Source organism: Dama dama, chromosome X (genome assembly GCF_033118175.1).
Source record: "Dama dama isolate Ldn47 chromosome X, ASM3311817v1, whole genome shotgun sequence".
In the NCBI taxonomy this organism is placed as follows: Eukaryota; Metazoa; Chordata; class Mammalia; order Artiodactyla; family Cervidae; genus Dama; species Dama dama.
The window spans coordinates 72,267,242-72,276,122 of record NC_083714.1 but is presented as its reverse complement, the minus strand read 5'-3'; the positions used below and the strand labels follow the sequence as shown (position 1 = coordinate 72,276,122).

Genomic DNA, 8,881 nt, shown 5'->3' with positions numbered 1-8,881 from the left:
CCAAATCCTGAACGGAGTACATCAAGCTTGTATATTGTCACCCTGCTTATTTAACTTATATGCAGAGTACATCATGCGAAATGCTGGGCTGGATGAAGCACAAGCTGGAACCAAGAATGCCAGGAGAAATATCAATAACCTCAGATATGCAGATGACATCACCCTTATGGCAGAAAGCAAAGAAGAATTAAAGAGCCTCTTGATGAAAGTGAAAGAAGAGAGTGAAAAGTTGGCTTAAAGCTCAACATTCAGAAAACTAAGATCATGGCATCCGGTCCATCACTTCACGGCAAAGAGATGTGGAAACAATGGAAACAGTAAAAGACTTTATGTTTTGGGGCTCCAAAACCACTGCCAATGGTTGACTGCAGCCATGAAATTTTAAGAGACTTTCTCCTTGAAAGAGAACCTATGACCAACTTAGACAGCATATTAAAAAGCAGAGATATTACTTTTCCAACAAATTTCCGTCTAGTCAAAGCTATGGTTTTCCCAGTAGTCAAGTATGGATGTGAGATTTGGATTATAAAGAAAGCTGAGTGCCAAAGAATCGATGCTTTTGAACTGTGGTATTGGAGAAGACTCTTAAGAATCCCTTGGACTGCAAGGAGATCCAACAAGTCAATCCTAAAGGAAATCTGTCCTGAATATTCATTGGAAGGACTGATGTTGAAGCTGAAACTCCAATACTTTGGCCACCTGTTGAGAAGAACTGACTCACTGGAAAAGGCCCTGATGCTGGGAAAGATTGAAGGCGGGAGGAGAAGGGGACAACAGAGGATGAAATGGTAGGATGACATCACCGACTGGATGGACGTGAGTTTGAGTAAGCTCTGGGAGTTGGTGACGGATAGGGAAGCTTGGTGTGCTGCAGTCCATGGGGTTGCAAAGAGTCAGATACGACTGAGCAACTGAACTGAGCTGATCTAGAACACAGACATTACTATATTAAAAAAAGCTGTGTATAAAAATAATTCTTACACATTTCTTTTGTTCTTGCTTTTTAGTCACTAAGTCATGTCCAACTCTTTGTGATCCCACGGATCAGAATTTCTAGGCAAGAATAGTGGAGTGGGTTGCCATTTCCCTCTCTAGCATATCTTCCTGACCCAGGGATTGAACATGCGTCTTTTGCATTGACAGGCATTGGCAAGAGGATTTTTTTACCATCTGAGACTCCAGGGAAGCCTACACATTTGTCTTAAGTCAATAGAGCAATTGATGAACTGGAGAAATCTGTTATAAATTCTTAAGCAAGTGTAATTGATGATTAACTTGGTATAAATTTAGAACCTTCATATTTCTCTGAAACAAATACAAGTATACTTACATGTTTTCCAAGCATGAGAAAACTGGAACACTAGAAAACTGAAGCCTCTAATATACTAAATATACTCCAATGTATTGAAAGCTAACAAAGTTGATAAATATCAGCATTGGGAAATTATCTAGTTTTTTGTCAATTTGTAACACCAGTGGTTAGAATAGCATATGGTAATATTAAGTATTTAGTATAGTTGAATGAATTAATGAAGTACCCCCAAAGAAGTCCTAATTAATTAAAATATTTCATCTCAAATCCCTCAGGCCCAAATATATTTTAAATAATTAATTTTTCTTGGTTTCTATTTTGTTTTTGTTGTTAGGAGTGAAGGGTGTAGATAAGAATATTCCTTCCCCTCACTCAGTATTATAGAACTGAAAAGGGTCCTGAAGATCATTTTTCTAAGCATCTCACCTTAAAAAAAGTAAAGCCCAGATTTATTAAGAAGTAAATTGGCATCCTGGAGATTATACTGGTAACCATCACATTTCTTCTAATAATTTTTGATTTAATATTCTCCCCATCTTCAAATGTTCAACTAAGTGCTTCTTCTTTGTCCTTTCAAAAGAGTGTGTGCATATTTCTAACTCTGTACTATCTTTTGATAAATTTATTGAATATCAAATCCATTTACTTGATTATAACTATTTTGAAAATAGAGTTTCTTTAGACTCACATTTGTATGCACAAATATACACACACATTCACAAACCTTGTGCTTGGTATATTTCAACAAATATTTATTACCTGAACAAAATTATTAAGTGAAAGACTAGGGGCTAAACCTAGGTTTTATGAATATGTGCTGGGAAAAAGCAGTCTCACATTCAGGCTTTTGACTTCCATTTGGTCTCATAAGAATGGGCTTTGGTCTTGGAACACTTCCTAAGAGATAAGTTGTCACAGCTTATGCTGGACTTATCACCTTGTATGGGAATATCATTTCCTGGTTCATACTCAAGGTGTGTTCCATTGTTAGGTTTTATGGCACTTGGCTAATCCCTCTGTTGTATCTGTTCCATTTTGGAAGGGGACAGAATCTTTCTGCTGTAGCATGAAATGGGTTCACACAAACCAATTGCCCTATGTCTGCTACTGAGAGGGACTCACTGGTCATGGGAGACTATGTCCACTACTGAAGTTGATCTTCTTCTGCCTTTTCTCTATATGAGTAAAGCATTTTTCCACCCAGTGTTTGGTTGTGTTATTTTCCTTGGTAATCCTGATATCAAGATGCAATTGGCAGAAGTGTTCAAACTTTTACTCCTGATAATAGGCAACAGAGGTTACTTGCTTGACAATATGATTCTTTCCACAACATTATCTTGCCACTTCCCTAATTTCATTTTTAAGTATATTTGAAAATAAAACTGCATAACCTATGTGGAAATTGGTTTTCTACTGAAATAGGCTTGTCTGCTTCAGACTCTTCAAGATGATGTAAGATATCCAAAAGTAAAATATAAAAACTAAGAGAAACCCTTTGAAGAAGAATGGGTTTTTAAAATTCCCAGAGTCAAGGGAAGGATATGAAATGTCCAAAATACTGAAATGTACAAGACAGAAAACTGAGTGGTTGCTTAGAACTTGGAAGTGAGGAGATGAAGAGTGACTATTAATGGGTTGGAGGTTCCTTTTTGTGGTGAGAAAAATATCCTAAAATCAGTTAGTGATGATGGTCACATAACTCTGTGATTACTCTAAAAACCATTGAATTGTATACTTTGAAAAGGTAAACTTTATGGTCTATAAATATCACAATATAACTGTTTAAAAAATGTCCACCTCCAGTGGAAGTAAATGGTCCATAGGGAAACAGGTGTAAATTACAATTAATATGCTTTATACCAGAATGGTGAGATATTACTTACTCTGTACTTTTAAGAATGTATACAGAAGCAATGAAAAATAATCTCTTATAGCATAATCATATGTGGACCCAATTCCAACTATAATACTTACTTGCTGTGTGACCAAGTTACTTAACCACTTTCAGCTTTCATCCCCTCATGTGGAACTATTAACATAACAGTGCCTAATTCACAGGGTTGTTGTAAGCATTAAATATAATGTCACATGTTAGTCACTTTTGTTTTACAGTATTTCCAGTTCCAACCTCTTGTCTCTAATTCTACCTGAATGATCATTTTTGCTTTTTCTTTTCTGACTATGAAAAATTTGCATATTTCAAATCTAGACTTTAGTCCCACAAGCATTTTCATTTTTGTTCCTCTTCCTTTAATGTGGGAAAGTTACATATGAATACCTTCATTCTGCTACATCTTGCATGCATTAGGAATGAAAGTCCTCAAGGTAAACTTACAGTATTTGAATCCCATCTCTAACATTATTAACTGTGACCTTTGGTAAATCTATTGTCTTACTTTCTTCATCAGTAAAGCAGAGAAAAAATTATTAGCATCATAGACTATATATTTTATATATATAATGCTAAAGATAGTACTTGATAAATAGTAAGTTCATAATAAATGTTTATATTAGCAATAATTAAGAGTCTATTACTTTTTATAAAAATCTTCAGCTCATGTATCCATAAACATTCCAATATAGCTTGTATTTTATACTAAAGTCTTGTTCACCCTTTCCACCAACCAGTTTCATCCTCTACTTTATCCCTATGTATATTATATAGCCCTCTGCATACTATATAACCCTTTCCTTCTCATACTTATTTCTTTATCATGACTTAAGTGCGTTGACAAAGTCCCATCCTCATAGTTTGTGTTCATTCAGTGTCTGATTCATGGAGAATCAGAGGATTACCTCTGAGATCACTGACTATTTTAGAGTAAATCATAAATTATGTCTGTTAAGCTTCTTGGATACAAAGGTTCAGAATAGGCAATAGGGATTCTCTACAATATATCCAGAATAAGTAACATGGTCTCCATAGTATCTAAGTATTCTTGATTTTTAGCAGAAAATAATTCAGAAATATCTGTGTCATCTTTGCAGTTAACCTCCTCAGGAACTAATAATTGAGAAACTCTGAAAAGTCTACTCTTTTTCTTTGAAACATGCAATGGAGAGTTTCAAGTTTTCACAGATTGTTATAGAAAGGCTTGTGTTGCAGTCAAATTAAGGCAATATTTTGGTTAAGTATTATAGTAAATGATAGCTGTTTAGAGAAATTCAGTTGCTAGTATTTTGTTACTGGCAGTGTCCTGGGCAAAGTTATGAAAGGCTCACAAACATTACTGGCTGTAATAAACCAGCACCTCCATCTTATTAATGCAATTTTTTCCCCCCAACATGTAAACTATTTTGAAACAGAATTGGTTATAATGGTATAATGAATTGGTACAATGTGGATTCTTTATTATTCATCACCTGATATACAGATTAAGTAGTAAATTACTGTTTGCCTTTGGAAAGCATGAATATTGCTTTAAGGCCCTATAGGTTTCTCCTTTACTTATTCAGCTTCACTTGTTCTTGACTTTTAGTAGTCTGGTATGCATCACTGTCACTTTTACATTAGTACTGCTACCATGAGCATTTATGCTAATTTAGTATATGTGCCAAAATTATTACTGTTGGCTTCTGAACTGAGAATTAAACCTCATAAAGCCAACTAACTGTGTAGAATATTTCAGTATATCACTGTCAATGAATCATAAAGTTTATAGTCCCTTTAGTGCATTGATTAGATCAAGAAATAGAGATATTTTCGTTTACATAATAGATGAAAATGTGCCCCTACAATCCTCTTGAGCATCTCAGTTGAAATGTACAGTATTTTCCATAAGCAGTTGTTATCATCTCCTTAAGCTGTTGCTATGTGATAAAATCTTCTAGCGTATGCTTGATATTTAGATATGTGCCAGTAGCTACAAACCTTGGAGATATCAAATGCTACTTTCTTTTGTAAAAATCAGAGATAATAAAAGATTTGGAATGTGACAGATACATATCTGTAGCTGTAGATACTTTTTTGCTATATTTTTCATTTCTTTGTTGTGCATTACGTGATTTTTGCAGAAGATAACATAAACAAAGTATTATTATATTCTTTATTCATAATTATATATTCTTGCAACAAATAAAGAATCATTTCCCTTGTTCTTAAAATGAAATTTGACATTAAATTTGATATCATATGTTGATAATACACTTGATAACATGTGTTGATATTACTTTCATTTAAGACATTTAAGATATGCCTTAAGCATTTACTTATATCTCATTTGTACATTGGAGGAGGAAATGGCAACCTACCCCAATATTTTTTCCTGGAAAATTCCACTAGCAGAGGAGCCTGGTGGGCTACATTTCAAGGGGTCAACTGAACACGTCTCGGTGGCAGCAGCATTTGTACATATTTCCATTTTAAAAGAAATGACAAACATGCTCTTAACTACCATAAACTTAAATTGTTGGGAAGTAAGGGCTTCCCTGGTGGCTCAGAGGTTAAAGCGTCTGCCTCCAATGCGGGAGACCCGGGTTCGATCCCTGGGTTGGGAAGATCCCCTGGAGAAGGAAATGGTAACTTACTCTAGCATTCTTGCCTGGAGAATCCCATGGACTGAGGAGCTTGGTAGGCTAGAGTCCACCAGGTCTCAAAGAGTTGAACACGACTGAGTGACTTCACTTTCACTCTCAAGGAATGACTGAGGAGTAATTAGGTATTATGAGGGTGAATTGTTTCTACTGGTTGAGAAAATTACATTGGACCTGTAACTTCAACATGCATTGTTTTTCTTTAAAGTTTTGCCTATAGGAATAATTTTGTGCTATTTTTTTCTTTTAGTTGTAAAATTCTAACTTTTAATACTATTCAAAGATTAAGAAAGAAAAGATGTTTTCAAAGAAAAATCTCCAGAACACTTCACCAGGCAAGATGGGTCATTCTTTAGGGATATCAATATGCCTTAATAAAACATGATATTTTACATAGGTTAAAATTCTAAGTTTAACAATAGGTATATGTATCTTTGTTTGGATGAAGCACAAGCTGGAATCAAGATTGCTGAGAGAAATATCAATAATCCCAGATATGCAGATAACAACACCCTTATGGCAGAAAGCGAAGAGGAACTAAAGAGCGTCTTAATGAAGGTGAAAGAGGAGAGTGAAGAGCTGGCTTAAAACTCAGCATACAAAAATACTAAGATCATGGCATCCAGTCCCATCATTTCATGGCAAATAGAAGGGAAAACAATGGAAACAGTGAGATCCTTTATTTTGGGGGGCTACAAAATCACTGCAGATGGTGACTGCAGCCATGAAATTAAAAGACATGTGTTCCTTGGAAGAAAAGCTGTGACCAACCTAGCTTATTAAATAAATTAATTAATTAAATAAATTAAAAAGAAAGACCCGTCTTTTTATTACAAAAATGCATTTAGTCAAAGCTATGGTTTTTCCAGTAGTCACATGTGGATGTGAGAGTTGGACTTTAAAGAAATATGAGTGCTGAAGAACTGATGCTTTTGAACTGTAGTACTGGAGAAGACTCTTAAGAGTCCATTGGACTGCAAGGAGATCCAACAAGTCAATCCTAAAGGAAATCAGTCATGAAAATTCATTGGAAGAACTGAAGCTGAAGCTCCAATACTTTGGCCACCTGATGTGAAGAGCTGACTCATTGGAAATGACTCTGATCCTGGGAAAGATTGAAGGCAGGAGGATAAGGGGAAGGCAGAGAATGACATGGTTGGATGGCATCACTGACTGGATGGACATGAGTTTGAGCAAGCTCCAGGAGTTGGTGATGGCCAGGGAAGCCTGGCAGGCTGCAGTCCATTAGCCACAAAGAGTAAGATATGACTGAGTGACTGAACTGATACTTATCTTTAAAACATCAACTATTCCTTTATATTCTCATCTAAATATTCTCAATAGATACCTTCCCTAGTTTCTTTGGTGGGCACCATTAGATCTTGAGATAGAAGTTTCCTCTGTCAGTATTCTGCTACCATGATTGATTTACTAAACTTGTTTTTAAAAGAACAAAATGTTCTTTTAAAAAACTGAACCCCTCCTTTCTCCCCAGTGAATAGATTTTATAATCTATTCTGTAATTTGCTTAAGGATTTCAATTTGCTAGCTACATCCCTTAAGGGATTACTTACTATTCATAACCCTCAGAGTAACTACACCAAGCTATTATTTGAGGAAAGCTGGGAAAGCAATCATTTTTTTCCTGGGAAGGAAGACCCAAGGTTTATTATAAGCATGCTACTATCCTTGATTACACTAGGTCCTAATCTGGGGTTTACAAAAGGAATGAGACACTGAAAAGTAAGCGAACAACAGCCGATAATGTTTTTAGAAGTGCTGAATGTTTTAAAATAGCAATAGTCTCTTGACAGCATCCTTATCTGCAGAGATTTCCATCAGTATGGCAGAAATATAGTTGCTATCATCAAATAGAAAGCTGCACAGTCACTGAAATTTGTTAAAATGAAGCCCTGTGCACTGTTCCCAAGTGCTCTTGGTCATCTGAATTGATTTCCACCACTGGGAATAGTGGAAATACCAAAGAATGCCACACCTCTCCCGAATTAAATGGCCTGACAGTTATATCATATTGTAAAGAATTTGATCTCCAGATTATTTTTAGGTAGTAAATTTCACGATTTTCTTTCTTTTTAAAGAGTTTAAATTTAAGTGAATGTATTTTTTTCCAGTTTTGTTGAGATATAATTGACATTCATCACTGTATAATTTTAAGTTATACAGCATGATTTGGTTAACATGTACTGTGAAGTAACTGCCACAATAAGTTTAGTTAACATCCATCATCTCATGTAGATACAAAAAAGAGAAGAAAGAAAAAAGAAAAGGTTTGCTCCCTTGTGATGAGAACTCTTAGGGTCTACTCTTTTAATAACTTTCAAATACCATACAGCAGCATTAACTGTACTCATCACATTGTATGTTATATACCTAGTACTTGTGTACCAATAAAGTTAATCAACAGTCAATCTAAGAAATAAAAAATTTTATTCAAACCAACCTGAGGTTTATAACCTGGCAGACATATTTCAGAAAGCTCTAAGGAGTGTTCCAAAGAGGTAATGGGGGAAATCAGTATATATGTGATTTTAGAGAAGGAATACGTGCATTCAAGTACATATCTTGGTAGAAGGTTACTGCTATTTGCAAGGAACAGATATCTTAGTTAATGGTTTTAGTGGTTTTCTAAGTGTAGGAAGATGCAAGAAACTGAGGTTTTTTTTGTTTTTTTTTTTTTGGAGTTGCAAATATTTTTCTGAGTTTATTGCCTTTTTTTCCCAATTATTTTTATTAGTTGGAGGCTAATCACTTTACAATATTGTAGTGGTTTTGGCCATACATTGACATGAATCAGCCATGGATTTACATGTGTTCCCCATCCTGAACCCCCCTCCCACCTCCCTCCCCATCCCATCCCTCTGGGTCATCCCAGTGCACCAGGGCCGAGCACACTTGTCTCATGCATCCAACCTGGACTGGTGACCTGTTTCACACTTGATAATATACATGTATTGATGCTGTTCTGAAGAAACTGAGTTTATAAAATTTTCTTTTGAAAATATTTAAATATCTCAT

At 35.3% G+C, this 8,881-nt stretch overlaps 1 non-coding gene across 1 annotated transcript; it reads left to right on the top strand.

Moving 5' to 3' along the window:
* The first annotated feature begins 5,737 nt into the window (after positions 1 to 5,737).
* TRNAW-CCA (transfer RNA tryptophan (anticodon CCA)) lies at positions 5,738 to 5,809 on the top strand. The gene has a single exon. It is a non-coding gene; the product is annotated as a tRNA-Trp (tRNA).
* Positions 5,810 to 8,881: the final 3,072 nt, after the last annotated feature.